At 51.5% G+C, this 21937-nt stretch overlaps 2 pseudogenes; both read right to left on the minus strand.

The window, feature by feature from the left end:
* Nucleotides 1-433: 433 nt before the first annotated feature.
* On the minus strand, nucleotides 434-7797 carry LOC135291859 (zinc finger protein 501-like; annotated as a pseudogene).
* A 5057-nt stretch (nucleotides 7798-12854) lies between these two features.
* On the minus strand, nucleotides 12855-20250 carry LOC135291860 (zinc finger protein 3 homolog; annotated as a pseudogene).
* Nucleotides 20251-21937: the final 1687 nt, after the last annotated feature.

A 21937-nucleotide genomic window follows, 5' to 3' on the forward strand; every position in this document is an offset into this window, starting at 1 on the left:
CCCCACTCTTTCCAAAATGGTGGGTTTTGCCCCAGTCCATCCTCATGTGGCTGTGGAAGATGTCCATGGAGTAGAGGCAATTAAAACAATGCATTTATGTTGGAGAAGACCTCCAAGGCTATCCAGTATAGCTTGATGGCACCAGAAGATGCAAAAAGTTGATTTTTCTGGGGTCACAAGTCAACAAATTGTCTCTCCACAATGGATTTCAAATGTTGATCTGTGGATGAGTTCAGGCGACCATGGGAAGCCAGGAGGATGTGGAGCCCCCAGGCCGGTGTCTTCCCAACATGGATCAATGGCACCATGGATCACTGGGACTCTGCCCACTAGGGGTCAATGAGGATCATCCAGAGCAGATCTTCCCATGGGGGATGAAGCTGGAGCAGCGCACAAAGCTCTTCCTGCACTCGGGGAATTCGCAGGGCTTCTCTTAGTGGTGTCTCCAATGGTGTGTGGTCAAGGCAGACCGCTGCGAGAAGCTCTTGCCATACTTGGGACACTCCTAGGGCCTCTCCCTTGTGTGGATGCGATGATGTCGGATGAGGTTGGACTTGTGCTTGAAGCTCTTGCCACAGTCAGGGCAGCAGAAGAGCCTGTCATCTGTGTGAATGCGCTGGTGGCGGAGGAGATAGGAATGGCTCAGAAACCTCTTCCTGCATTGCTCACACTCATAGGGCCTTTCCCCGCTGTGGCTTCTCAGGTGGACAATCAGGCTGGAGCTGTGGCTGAAGCTCTTCCCACACTCCCCGCACTCATAGGGCCTCTCCCCATTGTGGCTCCTCATGTGGACAACCAGGTGGGAGCTCTGGATGAAGCTCTTCCCACACTCCTCACACATGTAGGGCCGTTCCCCCGCGTGGCTCCTCAGGTGTTTGCTCAGGTCGGCCCGGTCGCAGAAGCTCTTCCCACACGTGGCACACTGGTAGGGCCGTTGCCCTGTGTGACTCCTACAGTGTCTGTTCACTTCAGAGCTTGTCCTGAAGCTCTTGCCACACTCCATGCACTTGTATGGCTGTTCCCCTGTGTGGATTCTCATGTGGCGCATCACTTCGGAGCTCCACCTGAAGCTCTTCCCACATTTTGAGCACTTGTGGGGCTTCTCGCCATCCTGGAGCTGCTCAGGGAGCCCCAGCACCGAGCTTCGGCCACCTCCGTGGCCCATGGTGGGTCTTTCCTCCTCAGATCCCTGCAGTCTGCTTTTGCAACTGCCCCTCATGCACGACTTCTGGAGCTTTTCCTCCTTGTTGCATTCCTGCACCATGCATCCGCTCAAAACAGCCTCTTCCACGAGCTTCTGCTGTGGGGATTTGTCCTGCCTGGTCTCCATCCTCAGTTCCTTCCCTGGTGGAGGAAGGACAAGAAGAGGATGGGATTTGCCTCCGTGCCACAGGGAAGGGCTAGGAGATCCCCCCAGTGCGTCCCTGGCAGGATGGCGTTGGCAGCGAGGTTGCCCTGCATCTGGGGGCCATGCTGGGCTGGGAGATGGAGCAGGAGAGAGGGGGAAAGGGGCAGGGACTTCCTCCTCACATGCATGGGGCTCCGGGTCCATCTTCCTCTTCCTCGCCGCCTCCTCCTCCGCCTCCATTGGGCCAAGGTTTGGGAATGGGATGTTCTGGTTTGGGGAAAAACAAGGGATGAGCATGTTGGCTTTCAGGGTCCCTCGGCCTGTCTTGATTTGAAAAGACCGGGGTCCGCTATCAAAGGTAGGAGCCTCCCTTGAAATGGGAAATGGAAACTCCCTCCAAAGTATGATAATTTTGAAATGAAGGGGCTCTCAGGCAAAGATAGGGCACTAGGAATAACAGTCTTTCCTAGGAAAATGGAAATAAAAGGGCAGTACTACCAGAAATCACAGAGAGAGTCAGAACACAACCTGGCATCCTCTTGCTCAGGGTGATGCTAGCAGTCCAGTGAAATGGTGGCCGCAGTCCTCCTGGAGGGACCAATGTGGTTCTGTGAAGGCAGTGATGCTTTGGAAGGATGTAGTTTTCCTCTGAAGGTCCAGTAGTGGTGTAGATGGGCCTGGTCTTCCTCTGGGAATCCAGTGGGAGAAGGCTGCTGTGGTGTTTCACATCTCAGCTTATAACCAGGTAGGAATGCTTGGCTCCTCCCTCTGGGCGGAGCATCTCACAATGGGATGATGTCATTTTCTCATTCATGCAGGAACACTCAATGGCCTGTTAACTGAAGGTGTCTCCCCAGAGGGAGGGTGGGTCATGGAAGAGATAAAGAACACTGCTTCACCTGGTTTCAACAGATGGTGATAGAATACATCTGCTTCCATCTTGCATTGCAACCTAAGACAAAGAGGGACACAGCCCAGGGGATGACACCGAGTAAGGTGAACACTGGCACAGGGTTGATGGTGGGACGGGGGAGACACTGGGACAGGGGTGACAGTGGGCTGAAGGACACACGGAGCAGGGGGCAATCCTGAGCAGGGGGGCACACCGGATCAAAGTGACACCGCTGGGTGTCCCCAGAGACTGGGCGGCTGCTTAACCGAGGCTTCCAGTATGGAATGACTGAGGCAGCCCCGGGCTCAGCCCAATGCCAGTGCCAGTACCGGAGAAGGAGAAGCGGGAAGAGGAGGAGGAACTGTGGTGCTGCCTCATGTATTTCTTCATGAGCCCCTGGGACAAGTACTGGGCCAATGGCAGGCGGCTTGTGAACCTTGCGCAGCAGCTCGCCAAGACCGTCCTTGTCACCATGCAGATGACAGCACCAGGGACAGAGTGGATAGTGGGAAATTTGGAAGTCCTTTGCAGTTGGGATATGGGATACCCCAAACAGAGAGCGGGCCAATCCTTCATGATTTGCCAGATTGTCTACATCACCAATTCCCACCTGGCCAGCACCAAGATTTCTTTTGCCTATCACACAAACACTTCCAGCTACGAGTACATGGATATCCCCTTCCATAATCAGTATTCTCACATTTCCATGCTGGACTACAAGCCACGGGAAAGCTGGAATAATGGCCACCAGGTCATCTGCAGTATCACCCTCTTGCACATCATTGACATGGCCAGAGAGCTGGAACTGACATTCTCAAGGGGAGAGAGAATGCATGGCTTTTTTTCTACACTTTCCTGCTTTCCTTTTCCTTGTTCAGAATTACCAGGGGAAGCCATGAGGCAGAAATTCCCAGTTCTCAGTGCGTCCCTAAATCAAATTCTCCTTTATTCCAACTATTTCCAGCCCGTGTTGCATTTTTTGCTCATTTTCTCTTCTCACTCTTTCCCCCTATTTTCCTCTGTTTTTTTCCTTTCCCCCCGCTTTTTCAATTTTCTCTCAGTCTTTTTCACTTCTTTTTCCCATTGTTGCCTTTTTCTCTGTTTCCCTCACTTTTTTATCCCCCTTTTTCCCACCTTTTCCCCTTTTATCCCTCTTTACCCCTGTTTTTCCATTTTACCCCCATTTCTCCCTCTTTCCCTCACTTTCCGCACTTTTGTCCCCCCTTTTCCCGCAGCTCATTCTATTTTCTTTTACCCCACATTTTTCTCTCAGTTCCTCAATTTTTTTCCCTCCTCTGCCTCCTCCCCCTTGGTTCTTCTGGATGGAGAAGAACCATCCATAGAGCATCTCTGTCTTGGGTTTTCCCTATTTTTGGGGGGAATTTTGGGGCCAAATTCCATCTTTATTTTGACAGCAAATTTCAAAAATCTCTCTGCCCTTTGTTGGGATTCGATGACTTTTCCCCCTCCTTTTTTCTCTTTTTTAAATTAATTGTTTTAGTAATATTTTAATTTCTTTCCCCAAGGGCTGTTCTGCTATTTTCCTGCTTTTTCCACCTCTTTTTCCAAGAGGAAGAGACAGAAAAGGGCGAAAACAGGTTGGAAAAGGGTAGAAAAGGATGGAAAAGGGGATAAGAGGAAAAGTAAAAATAGGGCGGGGGTGGAGAAGCTGTGATGATCTAGAGGGGATGGAGAATTTGGGATAACCCTGAAGATTTGCGATAATCTCAGGAATGGGCATGGATCCCACTGGAGAATGGGAATGGGCACGGATCCTGCTGGAGAATGGGAATGGGCATGGATCACATTGGAGACTGGGAATGCTCACGGAACGTGTTGGAGATTGGGAATGGGCACAGATCCCATTGCAGATTTGGAATGGGCATGGATCCTGGTTGTGGCACCAGAGGAGGAATTTTGGGAAGTGAGGGCGAGCCCCCACTGGCTCTGAACAGCACCGGGAAAAGGCCCTGCAGGGGTTAATTAGGAATTTAACTGGGAATTTAATTGGGAATTGAAGTGGGAATTGAAGCCATAACGAATAGGGGGAATCCAAGGGGTCGGAGTGATGGCAGCATCGTCCAGTGAGAGGACACAGGCACTGGGAACAAGAATGTGGACAGGGATGGGAAACGGTACCAGGAATGGGGACAGGGACCAAGACCAGGAGCAGGAATGGGGACTGGGACTGAGAATACGGGACAGGAAGAGCAAAGGGGAGCGGGAATGGGGACAGAGACTGGGAATGGGAGCAGGAATGTGGACAGGGATGGAGTGCAGCAATGGGACTGGAATGAAGGGGCTGGGACCACTAATGAGGAGAGGGACCGGGAACGGGACCTGGGACTGGGAATACAGAACAAGAACGGGGAAGGAGACTGGGAATATGGGAGCTGGATTTGGAATGGGACTGGAAAAACAAGACAGCGACTGGAAATGAGATCAATAATGAGAACAGGCACTGGGAATGGGACAGGGAAGACAGGACTGTCCTGGGCTGTAAGGTGGGTATATTCTATTTCCAATCTGATAGTGGTGGGGCAGTTATGTCCTGTTAATTGGCCAGTTTACTTTATCTCTTCCACAAGCCATCCTCCCTCCTGGGAGCTATCTTCTGTTAATGAGCCACTGAACCCCACTGCATGACTGATAAAATTGCATCATCCCATGGTGAAATGCTCCACTCAGGGAGAGGAGCCAAGCATTCCTGCCTGAACACAATCTGAGATTTGGAACACCTCAAGCAGCCTTTTCCCAGCGGATTCCCAGAGGAAGAGCAGGCCCATCTCCACCACCACTGGATCTGCAGAGGAAAACTCCACCCTTCTACAGGACCATTGGTTCAAAAGAAGCACATCTATGACTGCAGGAGGACTGCAACCACCATTTCACTGGACTTCTACTAACTCTCTGGCCAAGAGGGTATGTGGTTGGATTCTGACTCCTTCTGTGATGTTTTTGTATGTGCCTGGGACCAGGAATGGGGACCAGGAATGGGGACAGGGACTGGAAGTGGGGACCAGGAATACGGGGCAGGAAGCAGGTATGGGACCAGGAATGGGGACTGGGAATGGGAAGAGGGACTGTAAATGGAAGCGGAAATATGGGAGGGAGACTTGGAATGAGACTGGGGATGGGAATATTGGAACGGGACAGGGAATATAGAAATGGAAATACGGGAACGGGAGTGGGAGCCGGAATACAAGAACGGGAAGAGGAGTGGGAATATGGGATAGCAAATATGGAAACAGGAAGCGGAGAGAGAATATCGGATGGGGATTTGGAAGATGGGACCAACACTGGAAAGAGCTACATAGGAAGGGGACTGGGAATGGGAATATGGGAAGGGAAGAGGTGTTGAGCTGTGCGTGGGTCTTCAAAGAGACAAAAGCAGTTGTTGGTTGTTGTAAAGCTGTTTATTGCATGAATCCATCAATCTTGAAGGCAAAGAGTTCAGTGTATTAAAGTCCAAGCATTAAGACGCGATATTCTGAGCAGACAGAGCATGAGCAACTCCCACATCTTGTTTCTGCTTCTTTTTTTTTCCTCTTTTTTTTCCATCCCAGCAGAGGAAGAATTTATTAATGAATCATCCAATCCGCTAAAAACACAATTCCCAGTTCATGTCCCTATTCGTGTTTCCATTGTTCCCAACCCTGTCCATGATGCCTCATGTCCCCACCCAGTGCTGTGTGCGCATGTGTCCCTGCACATACCCATCCATGTCTGTGTTCCCCATGTCCATGTCCCCATCCATGTTCCCCATGTCCCTACACATGTCACTGTCACCCACATGCCTCCATCCATGCATTAGTTCAATGCCTTTATTTTAACCCCAGTTTCAGGGCTCTCAAGGGGATGAACAGAAAGCTTTGCGTTTCAAGGCCAAAACAAAATAATTGATGTGTCCCTGCCAGCAGAGTATTCCTGTGCTTGGGTGGGTGGGAAGACACTTTTTTGGAGGGATTTCCACCCCACTCTTTCCAAAATGGTGGGTTTTGCCCCAGTCCATACCCGTATGGCTGATATGGAAGATGCCCATGGAGCAGAGGGATTTAAAAGAATGCATTTATATTGGAGAAGACCTCCACGGCTATCCAGTACTGCTTGATGACACCAGAAGATGTAAAAAGTTTATTTTTCTGGGGTCACAATTCAACAAATTGTCTCTCCACAATGGATTTCGAATGTTGGTCTGTGGATGAGTTCAGGCGACCACGGGAAGCCAGGAGGATGTGGAGCCCCCAGGCCGGTGTCTTCCCAACAGGGATCAACGGCACCATGGATCACTGGGACTCTGCCCGCTGTGGGTCAATGAGGATCTTCCAGAGGAGATCTTCCCATGGGGGATGAAGCTGGAGCAGCGCACAAAGCTCTTCCTGCACTCGGGGCACTCGCAGGGCTTCCCTTAGTGGTGTCTCCAATGGTGTGTGGTCAAGGCAGACCGCTGCGAGAAGCTCTTGCCATACTTGGGACACTCCTAGGGCCTCACCCTGGTGTGGATGCGATGATGCCGGACGAGGTTGGACTTGTGCTTGAAGCCCTTGCCACAGTCAGGGCAGCAGAAGAGCCTGTCGTCTGTGTGAATGCGCTGGTGGCAGAGGAGATAGGAATGGCTCAGAAACCTCTTCCTGCATTGCTCACACTCATCGGGCCTCTCCCCGCTGTGGCTTCTGAGATGGACAGCCAGGCTGGAGCTGTGGCTGAAGCTCTTCCCACACTCCCCGCACTCATAGGGCCTCTCCCCATTGTGGCTCCTCATGTGGACAACCAGGTGGGAGCTCTGGACGAAGCTCTTCCCACACTCCTCACACATGTAGGGCCGTTCCCCCGCTTGGCTCCTCAGGTATTTGCTCAGGTCGGCACGGTCGCAGAAGCTCTTCCCACACGTGGCACACTGGTAGGGCCGTTGCCCTGTGTGACTCCTACAGTGTCTGTTCACTTCAGAGCTTGTCCTGAAGCTCTTGCCACACACCATGCACTTGTAGGGCTGTTCCCCTGTGTGGATTCTCATGTGGCGCATCACTTCGGAGCTCCACCTGAAGCTCTTCCCACATTTTGAGCACTTGTGGGGCTTCTCGCCATCCTGGAGCTGCTCATGGAGCCCCAGCTCCGAGCTCCGGCCACCTGCATGGCCCATGGTGGGTCTTTCCTCCTCAGATCCCCGTGATCTGCGTTTGCAGCTCCCCCTCATGCGGGACTTCTGGAGCTTTTCCTCCTTGTTGCATTCCTGCACCATGCATCCGCTCAAAACAGCCTCGTCCACGAGCTTCTGCTGTGGGGATTTGTCCTGCCTGGTCTCCATCCTCAGCTCCTTCCCTGGGGGAGGAAGGACAAGGAGAGGATGGGATTTGCCTCCGTGCCACAGGGAAGGGCTAGGAGATCCCCCCAGTGCGTCCCTGGCAGGATGGCCTTGGCAGCGAGGTTCCCCTGCATCTGGGGGCCATGCGGGGCTGGGAGATGGAGCAGGAGAGAGGGGGAAAGGGGCAGGCACTTCCTCCTCACCTGCATGGGGCTCCCGGGCCATCTTCCTCTCCCTCCCAGCCTCCTCCTCCATTGGACCAAGGTTTGGGAATGGGAAATCCTGGTTTGGGGGAAAACAAGGGATGAGCATGTTGGCTTTCAGGGTCCCTCGGCCTGTCTTGATTTGAAAAGACAGGGGTCAGCTATCAAAGGTAGGAGCCTCCCTTGAAATGGGAAATGGAAACTCCCTCCAAAGTATGATAATTTTGAAATGAAGGGGCTCTCAGGCAAAGATAGGGCACTAGGAATAACAGTCTTTCCTAGGAAAATGGAAATAAAAGGGCAGTACTACAAGAAATCACAGAGAGAGTCAGAATACAACCTGGCACCCTCTTGCTCAGGGTGTTGCTGGCAGTCCAATGAAATGGTGGCGCAGTCCTCCTGGAGGGACCGATGTGGTTCTGTGAAGGCAGTGATGCTTTGGAAGGATGTAGTTTTCCTCTGAAGGTCCAGTAGTGGTGTAGATGGGCCTGGTCTTCCTCTGGGAATCCAGTGGGAGAAGGCTGCCGTGGTGGTTCAAATCTCAGATTATAACCAGGTAGGAATGCTTGGCTCCTCCCTCTGGGCGGAGCATCTCACAATGGGATGATGTCATTTTCTCATTCATGCAGGAACACTCAATGGCCTGTTAACTGAAGGTGTCTCCCCAGAGGGAGGGTGGGTCATGGAAGAGATAAAGAACACTGCTGCACCAGGTTTCAACAGATGGTGATAGAATACATCTGCTTCCATCTTGCATTGCAACCTAAGACAAGGAGGGACACAGCAGGAGATGACACCGAGTAAGGTGGACACTGGCACAGGGTTGATGCCGGGATGGGGGAGACACTGGGACAGGGGTGCCAGTGGGCTGAGGGACACACGGAGCAGGGGGCAATCCTGAGCAGGGGGGGCCCACCGGATCAAAGTGACACCGCTGGGTGTCCCCAGAGACTGGGCGGCTGCTAAAGCGGGGCTTCCAGTATGGAATGGCTGAGGCAGCCCCGGGCTCAGCCCAATGCCAGTGCCAGTACCGGAGAAGGAGATGCGGGAAGAGGAGGAGGAACTGTGGTGCTGCCTCACGTATTTCTTCATGAGCCCCTGGGACAAGTACTGGGCCAATGGCAGGCGGCTTGTGAGCTTTGCGCAGCAGCTCGCCAAGACCGTCCTGGTCACCATGCAGATGACAGCACCAGGGACAGAGTGGATAGTTGGAAATTTGGAAGTCCTTTGCAGTTGGGATACGGGATACCCCAAAGCGAGAGTGGAATCCTTCATAATTTGCCAGATTGTCTACATCACCAATTCCCACCTGGCCAGCACCAAGATTTGTTTCACCTATGACACAAACACTTCCAGCTACGAGTACATGGATATCCGCTTCTATAATCAGTATTCTCACATTTCCATGCTGGACTACAAGCCATGGGAAAGGGTGCCCTATAGCTGGAATAATGGCCACCAGGTCATCTGCAGTATCACCCTCTTGCACATCATTGACATGGCCAGAGAGCTGGAACTGGCATTCTCAAGGGGAGAGAGCATTCATGGCTTTTTTTCTACACTTTCCTGCTTTCCTTTTCCATGTTCAGAATTACCAGGGGAAGCCATGAGGCAGAAATTCCCAGTTCTCAGTGCGTCCCCAAATCAAATTCTACTTTATTCCAACTATTTCCAGCCCGTGTTGCATTTTTTGCTCATTTTCTCTTTTCACTCTTTTCTCCTATTTTCCTCCCTTTTTTTCACTATTTTATTGTCTTTTTCCTTTCCCGCCTTTTCTCTTTTCTCTCACTCTTTTCCCCTTCTTTTTCCTGTTGTTTCCTTTTTCTGTTTCCCTCACTTTTTCCCCCTCTTTTTTCTACCTTTTCTGCTTTTATCCTTCTTTCCCCCATCTTTCCATTTTACCCCCATTTCTCCCTCTTTCCCCCACTTTTCCCCCTTTTCTCCCCCTTTTTCTCCCTGCTCATTCCATTTTCTTTTTCCCACATTTTTTTCTCTCAGTTCCTCAATTTTTTCCCTTCTCTTCCTCTTCCTCCTTGGTTCTTCTGGATGGAGAAAAACCATCCACGGAGCTGAACTGCCTTGGGTTTTCCCTATTTTTGGGGTGAATTTTGGGGCCAAATTCCATCTTAATTTTGACAGCAGATTTAAAAAATCTCTCTGCCCATTGGTGCGATTTTATGACTTTTTTTCCTCGCAGTTTTTCTCAGTTTTTAATTAATTGTTTAAAGTAACATTTTAATTTCTTGCTCCCAGGGCTGTTCTGCTATTTCCCTGCTTTTTCCACATCTTTTTCCAAAAGGAAGAGACAGAAAAGGGGGGGAAAAGGATGGAAAAGGGAGAAAAGGATGGAAAAGGGGATAAGAGGGTGGAAAAGTAGAAAGAGGACTGGGGTGGAGAAGCTGTGATGATCTAGAGGGGATGGAGAATTTGGGATAACCCTGAAGATTTGCCATAATTTCAGGAATGGGCAGGGATCCCGCTGGAGAATGGGAATGGCCTGGATCACATTGGAGACTGGGAATGCTGACGAAACCTGTTGGAGATTGGGAATGGGCACAGAGCCCATTGGAGGTCTGGAATGGGCATGGATCCTTGTCCTGGCAGTGGAGGAGGAATTTTGGGAAGTGAGGGCGAGCCCCCACTGGCTCTGAACAGCACCGGGAAAAGGCCCTGCAAGGGTTAATTATTAATTTAATTGGGTACCTAATTGGGAGTTGAAGTGGGAATTGAAGCCATAACGAATAGGGGGAATCCAAGGGGTCGGAGTGATGGCAGCATCGTCCAGTGAGAGGACACAGGGACTGGGAACAGGAATGTGGACAGGGATGGGAAGGATACCAGGAATGGGGACAGGGACCAAGACCAGGAGCAGGAATGGGGACTGGGACTGAGAATACAGGACAGGAAGAGCAAAGGGGAGCGGGAATGGGGACAGAGACTGGGAATGGGAGCAGGAATGTGGACAGGGATGGAGTGCAGCAATGGGACTGGAATGAAGGGGCTGGGACCACTAATGAGGAGAGGGACCGGGAACGGGACCTGGGACTGGGAATACAGAACAAGAACGGGGGAGGAGACTGGGAATATGGGAGCTGGATTTGGAATGGGACTGGAAAAACAAGACAGCGACTGGGAATGAGATCAATAACGGGGACAGGCACTGGGAATGGGACAGGGAAGACAGGACTGTCCTGGGCTGTAAGGTGGGTATATTCTATTTCCAATCTGATAGTGGTGGGGCAGTTATGTCCTGTTAATTGGGCAGTTTACTTTATCTCTTCCACAAGCCATCCTCCCTCCTGGGAGCTATCTTCTGTTAATGAGCCACTGAACCCCACTGCATGACTGATAAAATTGCATCATCCCATGGTGAAATGCTCCACTCAGGGAGAGGAGCCAAGCATTCCTACCTGAATACAATCTGAGATTTGGAACACCTCAAGCAGCCTTTTCCCAGCGGATTCCCAGAGGAAGAGCAGGCCCATCTCCACCACCACTGGATCTGCAGAGGAAAACTCCACCCTTCTACAGGATCATTTGTTCAAAAGAAGCACATCTATGACTGCAGGAGGACTGCAACCACCATTTCACTGGACTGCTACTAACTCTCTGGCCAAGAGGGTATGTGGTTGGATTCTGACTCCTTCTGTGATGTTTTTGTATGTGCCTGGGACCAGGAATGGGGACCAGGAATGGGGACAGGGACTGGAAGTGGGGACCAGGAATACAGGACAGGAAGCAGGTATGGGACCAGGAATGGGGACTGGGAATGGGAAGAGGGACTGTAAATGGAAGCGGAAATATGGGAGAGAGACTTGGAATGAGACTGGGGATGGGAATATTGGAACGGGACAGGGAATATAGAAATGGAAATACGGGAACGGGAGTGGGAGCCGGAATACAAGAACGGGAAGAGGAGTGGGAATATGGGATAGCAAATATGGAAAGAGGAACCGGAGAGAGAATATCGGATGGGGATTTGGAAGATGGGACCAACACTGGAAAGAGCTACATAGGAAGGGGACTGGGAATGGGAATATGGGAAGGGAACAGGTGTTGAGCTGTGCGTGGGTCTTCAAAGAGACAAAAGCAGTTGTTGGTTGTTGTAAAGCTGTTTATTGCATGAATCCATCAATCTTGAAGGCAAAGAGTTCAGTGTATTAAAGTCCAAGCATTAAGACGCGATATTCTGAGCAGACAGAGCATGAGCAACTCCCACATCTTGTTTCTGCTTCTTTTATTTTTCCTCTTTTTTTTCCATCCCAGCAGAGGAAGAATTTTTTAATGAATCATCCAATCCGCTAAAAACACAATCCCCAGTTCATGTCCCTATTCGTGTTTCCATTGTTCCCAACCATGTCCATGATGCCTCATCTCCCCACCCAGGGCTGTGTGCGCATGTGTCCCTGCACATACCCATCCATGTCTGTGTTCCCCAAGTCCATGTCCCCATCCATGTCCTCCCATGACCCTACACATGTCACTGTCACCCACATGCCTCCATCCATGCATTAGTTCAATGCCTTTATTTTAACCCCAGTTTCAGGGCTCTCAAGGGGATGAACAGAAAGCTTTGCGTTTCAAGGCCAAAACAAAATAATTGATGTGTCCCTGGCAGCAGAGTATTCCTGTGCTTGGGTGGGTGGGAAGAACCTTTTTTGGAGGGATTTCCACCCCACTCTTTCCAAAATGGTGGGTTTTGCCCCAGTCCATACCCGTATGGCTGATATGGAAGATGCCCATGGAGCAGAGGGAATTAAAGCAATGAATTTATGTTGGAGAAGACCTCCACGGCTATCCAGTATAGCTTGATGACACCAGAAGATGCAAAAAGTTGATTTTTCTGGGGTCACAATTCAACAAATTGTCTCTCCACAATGGATTTCGAATGTTGGTCTGTGGATGAGTTCAGGTGACCATGGGAAGCCAGGAGGATGTGGAGCCCCCAGGCCGGTGTATTCCCAACAGGGATCAATGGCACCCCGGATCACTGGGGCTCTGCCCACTGTGGGTCAATGAGGATCATCCAGAGCAGATGTTCCCATGGGGGATGAAGCTGGAGCAGAGCACAAAGCTCTTCCTGCACTCGGGGCACTCGCAGGGCTTCCCTTAGTGGTGTCTCCAATGGTGTGTGGTCAAGGCAGACCGCTGCGAGAAGCTCTTGCCATACTTGGGACACTCCTAGGGCCTCTCCCTGGTGTGGATGCGATGATGTCGGATGAGGTTGGACTTGTGCTTGAAGCTCTTGCCACAGTCAGGGCAGCAGAAGAGCCTGTCATCTGTGTGAATGCGCTGGTGGCGGAGGAGATAGGAATGGCTCAGAAACCTCTTCCTGCATTGCTCACACTCATAGGGCCTCTCCCCGCTGTGGCTTCTGAGATGGACAACCAGGCTGGAGCTGTGGCTGAAGCTCTTCCCACACTCCCCGCACTCATAGGGCCTCTCCCCATTGTGGCTCCTCATGTGGACAACCAGGTGGGAGCTCTGGACGAAGCTCTTCCCACACTCCTCACACATGTAGGGCCGTTCCCCCGCGTGGCTCCTCAGGTGTTTGCTCAGGTCGGCACGGTCGCAGAAGCTCTTCCCACACGTGGCACACTGGTAGGGCCGTTGCCCTGTGTGACTCCTACAGTGTCTGTTCACTTCAGAGCTTGTCCTGAAGCTCTTGCCACACTCCATGCACTTGTAGGGCTGTTCCCCTGTGTGGATTCTCATGTGGCGCATCAGTTCGGAGCTCCACCTGAAGCTCTTCTCACATTTTGAGCACTTGTGGGGCTTCTCCCCAACCTGGAGCTGCTCATGGACCCCCAGCTCCGAGCTCCGGCCACCTCCATGGCGCATGGTGGGTCTTTCCTCCTCAGATCCCCGCGATCTGCGTTTGCAGCTCCCCCTCATGCGGGACTTCTGGAGCTTTTCCTCCTTGTTGCATTCCTGCACCATGCATCCGCTCAAAACAGCCTCTTCCACGACGTTCTGCTGTGGGGATTTGTCCTGCCTGGTCTCCATCCTCAGCTCCTTCCCTGGGGGAGGAAGGACAAGGAGAGGATGGGCTTTGCCTCCGTGCCACAGGGAAGGGCAAGGAGATCCCCCCAGTGCATCCCTGGCAGGATGTCGTTGGCAGCGAGGTTGCCCTGCATCTGGGGGCCATGCTGGGCTGGGAGATGGAGCAGGAGAGAGGAGGAAAGGGGCAGGGACTTCCTCCTCACCTGCATTGGGCTCCTGGGCCATCTTCCTCTTTCTCGCCGCCTCCTCCTCCGCCTCCATTGGGCCAAGGTTTGGGAATGGGAAGTCCTGGTTTGGGGGAAAACAAGGGATGAGCATGTTGGCTTTCAGGGTCACTCGGCCTGTCTTGATTTGAAAAGACAGGGGTCAGCTATAAAAGGTGGGAGCCTCCCTTGAAATGGGAAATGGAAACTCCCTCCAAAGTATGATAATTTTGAAATGAAGGGGCTCTCAGGCAAAGATAGGGCACTAGGAATAACAGTCTTTCCTAGGAAAATGGAAATAAAAGGGCAGTACTACAAGAAATCACAGAGAGAGTCAGAACACAACCTGGCACCCTCTTGCTCAGGGTGTTGCTAGCAGTCCAGTGAAATGGTGGCCGCAGTCCTCCTGGAGGGACCGATGTGGTTCTGTGAAGGCAGTGATGCTTTGGAAGGATGTAGTTTTCCTCTGAAGGTGCAGTAGTGGCGTAGATGGGCCTGGTCTTCCTCTGGGAATCCAGTGGGAGAAGGCTGCCGTGTGTTTCAAATCTCAGCTTATAACCAGGTAGGAATGCTTGGCTCCTCCCTCTGGGTGGAGCATCTCACAATGGGATGATGTCATTTTATCATTCATGCAGGAACACTCAATGGCCTGTTAACTGAAGGTGTCTCCCCAGAGGGAGGGTGGGTCATGGAAGAGATAAAGAACACTGCTGCACCAGGTTTCAACAGATGGTGATAGAATACATCTGCTTCCATCTTGCATTGCAACCTAAGACAAAGAGGGACACAGAGCAGGGGAGGACACCGAGTAAGGTGAACACTGGCACAGGGTTGATGCCGGGATGGGGGAGACACTGGGACAGGGGTGCCAGTGGGCTGAGGGACACACGGAGCGGGGGGCAATCCTGAGCAGGGGGGCACACCGGATCAAAGTGACACCGCTGGGTGTCCCCAGAGACTGGGCGGCTGCTAAAGCGGGGCTTCCAGTATGGAATGGCTGAGGCAGCCCCGGGCTCTGCCCAGTGCTAGTGCCAGTACCGGAGAAGGAGAAGCGGGAAGAGGAGGAGGAACTGTGGTGCTGCCTCACGTATTTCTTCATGAGCCCCTGGGACAAGTACTGGGCCAATGGCAGGCGGCTTGTGAACCTTGCGCAGCAGCTCGCCAAGACCGTCCTTGTCACCATGCAGATGACAGCACCAGGGACAGAGTGGATAGTGGGAAATTTGGAAGTCCTTTGCAGTTGGGATACGGGATACCCCAAGCGGAGAGCGGGCCAATCCTTCATGATTTGCCAGATTGTCTACATCACCAATTCCCACCTGGCCAGCGCCAAGATTTCTTTTGCCTATCACACAAACACTTCCAGCTACGAGTACATGGATATCCGCTTCTATAATCAGTATTCTCACATTTCCATGCTGGACGACAAGCCATGGGAAAGGGTGCCCTATAGCTGGAATAATGGCCACCAGGTCATCTGCAATATCACCCTCTTGCACATCATTGACATGGCCAGAGAGCTGGAACTGGCATTCTCAAGGGGAGAGAGAATTCATGGCTTTTTTTCTACACTTTCCTGCTTTCCTTTTCCATGTTCAGAATTACCAGGGGAAGCGATGAGGCAGAAATTCCCAGTTCTCAGTGCATCCCCAAATCAAATTCTACTTTATTCCAACTATTTCCAGCCCGTGTTGCATTTTTTGCTCATTTTCTCTTTTCACTCTTTTCTCCTATTTTCCTACCTTTTTTTCACTATTTTATTGTCTTTTTCCTTTCCCGCCTTTTCTCTTTTCTCTCACTCTTTTTCCTTTCTTTTTCCTCTTGTTTCCTTTTTCTGTTCCCCTTTTCCCCCCTCTTTTTTCTACCTTTTCTGCTTTTATCCCTCTTTCCCCCCATCTTTCCATTTTACCCCCATTTCTCCCTCTTTCCCCCACTTTTCTCCCTTTTCTCCCCTCTTTTTCCCCCAGTTCATTTGATTTTCTTTTTCCCCACATTTTTCTATCAGTTCCGCAATTTTTTTCCCTTCTCTTCCTCTTCCTCCTTGGTTCTTTTGCATGGAGAAGAAACATCCATGGAGCTGAACTGCCTTGGGTTTTCCCTATTTTGGGGGGGAATTTTGGGGCCAAATTCCATCTTTATTTTGACAGCAGATTTAAAAAATCTCTCTGCCCATTGGCAGGATTTTATGACTTTTCTTCCCCGCAGTTTTTCTCGGTTTTTAATTAATTGTTTAAGTAACATTTTAATTTCTTGCTCCCAGGGCTGTTCTGCTATTTCCCTGCTTTTTCCACCTCTTTTTCCAAGAGGAAGAGACAGAAAAGGGGGGGGAAAAGGATGGAAAAGGGGTGGGAACGGATGGAAAAGGGGATAAGAGGGTGGAAAAGGAGAAAGAGGACTGGGGTGGAGAAGCTGTGATGATCTAGAGGGGATGGAGAATTTGGGATAACCCTGAAGATTTGCCATAATCTCAGGAATGGGCAGGGATCCCACTGGAGAATGGGAATGGCCTGGATCACATTGGAGACTGGGAATGCTGACGAAACCTGTTGGAGATTGAGAATGGGCACAGATCCCATTGGAGGTCTGGAATGGGCATGGATCTTGGTACTGGCAGTGGAGGAGGAATTTTGGGAAGTGAGGGCGAGCCCCCACTGGCTCTGAACAGCACCGGGAAAAGGCCCTGCAAGGGTTAATTATTAATTTAATTGGGTACTTAATTGGGAGTTGAAGTGGGAATTGAAGCCACAAGGAATAGGGGGGATCCAAGGGGTCGGAGTGATGGCAGCATCGTCCAGTGAGAGGACACAGGGACTGGGAAGAGGAATGTGGACAGGGATGGGAAACGGTACCAGGAGTGGGGACAGGCACCAAGACCAGGAGCAGGAATGGGGACTGGGACTGAGAATACGGGACAGGAAGAGCAAAGGGGACCGGGAATGGGGACAGAGACTGGGAATGGGACCAGGAATGTGGACAGGGACGGAGTGCAGGAATGGGACTGGAATGAAGGGACTGGGACCACTAATGAGGACAGGGACCGGGAACGGGACCTGGGACTGGGAATACAGAACAAGAACGGGGAAGGAGACTGGGAATATGGGAGCTGGATTTGGAATGGGACTGGAAAAACAAGACAGGGACTGGAAATGAGATCAAGAATGGGGACAGGCACTGGGAATGGGACAGGGAATAGAGGACTGTGCTGGGCTGTAAGATGTGTGTATTCTATTTCCAATCTGATAGAGGTGGGGCAGTTATGTCCTGTTAATTGGGCAGTTTACTTTATCTCTTCCACAAGCCATCCTCCCTCCTGGGAGCTATCTTCTGTTAATGAGCCACTGAACCCCACTGCATGACTGATGAAATTGCATCATCCCATGGTGAAATGCTCCACTCAGGGAGAGGAGCCAAGCATTCCTGCCTGAATACAATCTGAGATTTGGAACACCTCAAGCAGCCTTTTCCCAGTGGATTCCCAGAGGAAGAGCAGGCCCATCTCCACCACCACTGGTTCTGCAGAGGAAAACTCCACCCTTCTTCAGGATCATTTGTTCAAAAGAAGCACATCTATGACTGCAGGAGGACTGCAACCACCATTTCACTGGACTTCTACTAACTCTCTGGCCAAGAGGGTATCTGGTTGGATTCTGACTCCTTCTGTGATGTTTTTTATGGGACTGGGACCAGGAATGGGGACCAGGAATGGGAACAGGGACTGGAAGTGGGGACCAGGAATACGGGACAGGAAGCAGGTATGGGACCAGGAATGGGGACCAGGAATGGGAAGAGGGACTGCAAATGGAAGCGGTCATCTGGAAGACGGACTTGGAATTGGACTGGTGATGGGAGTATTGGAATGGGACAGGGAAGATAGAAATGGAAATATGGGAACGGGAGTGGGGGTGGGACTGGGAATACAAGAATGGGAACAGGAGAGGGAATATGGGATAGCAAATATGGAAAGAGGAACCGGAGAGAGAATATCGGATGGGGATTTGGAAGATGGGACCAACACTGGAAAGAGCTACATAGGAAGGGGACTGGGAATGGGAATATGGGAAGGGAACAGGTGTTGAGCTGTGCGTGGGTCTTCAAAGAGACAAAAGCAGTTGTTGGCTGTTGTAAAGCTGTTTATTGCATGAATCCATCAATCTTGAAGGCAGAGAGTTCAGTGTATTAAAGTCCAAGCATTAAGACGCGATATTCTGAGCAGACAGAGCATGAGCAACTCCCACATCTTGTTTCTGCTTCTTTTTTTTTCCTCTTTTTTTTCCATCCCAGCAGAGGAAGAATTTATTAATGAATCATCCAATCCGCTAAAAACACAATCCCCAGTTCATGTCCCTATTCGTGTTTCCATTGTTCCCAACCCTGTCCATGATGCCTCATGTCCCCACCCAGGGCTGTGTGCGCATGTGTCCCTGCACATACCCATCCATGTCTGTGTTCCCCAAGTCCATGTCCCCATCCATCTTCCCCATGTCCCTTCATGTCCATGTCCTCCCATGACCCTACACATGTCACTGTCACCCACATGCCTCCATCCATGCATTAGTTCAATGCCTTTATTTTAACCCCAGTTTCAGGGCTCTCAAGGGGATGAACAGAAAGCTTTCCGTTTCAAGGCCAAAACAAAATAATTGATGTGTCCCTGGCAGCAGAGTATTCCTGTGCTTGGGTGGGTGGGAAGACACTTTTTTGGAGGGATTTCCACCCCACTCTTTCCAAAATGGTGGGTTTTGCCCCAGTCCATCCCCATATGGCTGTGGAAGATGCCAGATGGAGAGGGAATTAAAGCAATGAATTTATGTTGGAGAAGACCTTCACGGCTATCCAGTATAGCTTGATGACACCAGAAGATGCAAAAAGTTGATTTTTCTGGGGTCACAAGTCAACAAATTGTCTCTCCACAATGGATTTCGAATGTTGGTCTGTGGATGAGTTCAGGTGACCATGGGAAGCCTGGAGGATGTGGAGCCCCCAGGCCGGTGTCTTCCCAACAGGAATCAACGCCACCACGGATCACTGGGACTCTGCCCGCTGTGGGTCAATGAGGATCATCCAGAGCAGATCTTCCCATGGGGGATGAAGCTGGAGCAGCGCACAAAGCTCTTCCTGCACTTCGGGCACTCGTAGGGCTTCTCTTAGTGATGTCTCCAATGGTGTGTGGTCAAGGCAGACCGCTGCGAGAAGCTCTTGCCATACTTGGGACACTCCTAGGGCCTCTCCCTGGTGTGGATGCAATGATGCCGGATGAGGTTGGACTTGTGCTTGAAGCCCTTGCCACAGTCAGGGCAGCAGAAGAGGCTCTCATCTGTGTGAATGCGCTGGTGGCGGAGGAGATAGGAATGGCTCAGAAACCTCTTCCTGCATTGCTCACACTCATAGGGCCTCTCCCCGCTGTGGCTTCTCAGGTGGACAACCAGGCTGGAGCTGTGGCTGAAGCTCTTCCCACACTCCCCGCACTCATAGGGCCTCTCCCCATTGTGGCTCCTCATGTGGACAACCAGGTGGGAGCTCTGGATGAAGCTCTTCCCACACTCCTCACACATGTAGGGCCGTTCCCCCGCGTGGCTCCTCAGGTGTTTGCTCAGGTCGGCCCGGTCGCAGAAGCTCTTCCCACACGTGGCACACTGGTAGGGCCGTTGCCCTGTGTGACTCCTACAGTGTCTGTTCACTTCAGAGCTTGTCCTGAAGCTCTTGCCACACTCCATGCACTTGTATGGCTGTTCCCTTGTGTGGATTCTCATGTGGCGCTTCACTTCGGAGCTCCACCTGAAGCTCTTCCCACATTTTGAGCACTTGTGGGGCTTCTCCCCATCCTGGAGCTGCTCATGGAGCCCCAGCTCCGAGCTCCGGCCACCTCCATGGCCCGTGGTGGGTCTTTCCTCCTCAGATCCCCGTGATCTGCGTTTGCAGCTCCCCCTCATGCGGGACTTCTGGAGCTTTTCCTCCTTGTTGCATTCCTGCACCATGCATCCGCTCAAAACAGCCTCTTCCACGAGCTTCTGCTGTGGGGATTTGTCCTGCCTGGTCTCCATCCTCAGCTCCTTCCCTGGTGGAGGAAGGACAAGGAGAGGATGGGATTTGCCTCCGTGCCACAGGGAAGGGCAAGGAGATCCCCCCAGTGCATCCCTGGCAGGACGGCCTTGGCAGCGAGGTTGCCCTGCATCTGGGGGCCATGCGGGGCTGGGAGATGGAGCAGGAGAGAGGGGGAAAGGGGCAGGGACTTCCTCCTCACCTGCATGGGGCTCCGGGTCCATCTTCCTCTTCCTCGCCGCCTCCTCCTCCTCCTCCATTGGGCCAAGGTTTGGGAATGGGAAGTCCTGGTTTGGGGAAAAACAAGGGATGAGCATGTTGGCTTTCAGGGTCACTCGGCCTGTCTTGATTTGAAAAGACCGGGGTCAGCTATCAAAGGTATGAGCCTCCCTTGAAATGGGAAATGGAAACTCCCTCCAAAGTATGATAATTTTGAAATGAAAGGGCTCTCAGGCAAAGATAGGGCACTAGGAATAACAGTCTTTCCTAGGAAAATGGAAATAAAAGGGCAGTACTACAAGAAATCACAGAGAGAGTCAGAATACAACCTGGCACCCTCTTGCTCAGGGTGTTGCTAGCAGTCCAATGAAATGGTGGCCGCAGTCCGCCTGGAGGGACCGATGTGGTTCTGTGAAGGCAGTGATGCTTTGGAAGGATGTAATTTTCCTCTGAAGGTGCAGTAGTGGTGTAGATGGGCCTGGTCTTCCTCTGGGAATCCAGTGGGAGAAGGCTGCCGTGTGTTTCAAATCTCAGCTTATAACCAGGTAGGAATGCTTGGCTCCTCCCTCTGGGTGGAGCATCTCACAATGGGATGATGTCATTTTATCATTCATGCAGGAACACTCAATGGCCTGTTAACTGAAGGTGTCTCCCCAGAGGGAGGGTGGGTCATGGAAGAGATAAAGAACACTGCTGCACCAGGTTTCAACAGATGGTGATAGAATACATCTGCTTCCATCTTGCATTGCAACCTAAGACAAAGAGGGACACAGAGCAGGGGAGGACACCGAGTAAGGTGAACACTGGCACAGGGTTGATGCCGGGATGGGGGAGACACTGGGACAGGGGTGCCAGTGGGCTGAGGGACACACGGAGCAGGGGGCAATCCTGAGCAGGGGGGCACACCGGATCAAAGTGACACCGCTGGGTGTCCCCAGAGACTGGGCGGCTGCTAAAGCGGGGCTTCCAGTATGGAATGGCTGAGGCAGCCCCGGGCTCTGCCCAGTGCTAGTGCCAGTACCGGAGAAGGAGAAGCGGGAAGAGGAGGAGGAACTGTGGTGCTGCCTCACGTATTTCTTCATGAGCCCCTGGGACAAGTACTGGGCCAATGGCAGGCGGCTTGTGAACCTTGCGCAGCAGCTCGCCAAGACCGTCCTTGTCACCATACAGATGACAGCACCAGGGACAGAGTGGATAGTGGGAAATTTGGAAGTCCTTTGCAGTTGGGATACGGGATACCCCAAGCGGAGAGCGGGCCAATCCTTCATGATTTGCCAGATTGTCTACATCACCAATTCCCACCTGGCCAGCGCCAAGATTTCTTTTGCCTATCACACAAACACTTCCAGCTACGAGTACATGGATATCCGCTTCTATAATCAGTATTCTCACATTTCCATGCTGGACGACAAGCCATGGGAAAGGGTGCCCTATAGCTGGAATAATGGCCACCAGGTCATCTGCAATATCACCCTCTTGCACATCATTGACATGGCCAGAGAGCTGGAACTGGCATTCTCAAGGGGAGAGAGAATTCATGGCTTTTTTTCTACACTTTCCTGCTTTCCTTTTCCATGTTCAGAATTACCAGGGGAAGCGATGAGGCAGAAATTCCCAGTTCTCAGTGCATCCCCAAATCAAATTCTACTTTATTCCAACTATTTCCAGCCCGTGTTGCATTTTTTGCTCATTTTCTCTTTTCACTCTTTTCTCCTATTTTCCTACCTT

Source organism: Passer domesticus, unplaced genomic scaffold (genome assembly GCF_036417665.1).
Source record: "Passer domesticus isolate bPasDom1 unplaced genomic scaffold, bPasDom1.hap1 HAP1_SCAFFOLD_138, whole genome shotgun sequence".
Lineage (NCBI taxonomy): Eukaryota > Metazoa > Chordata > Aves > Passeriformes > Passeridae > Passer > Passer domesticus.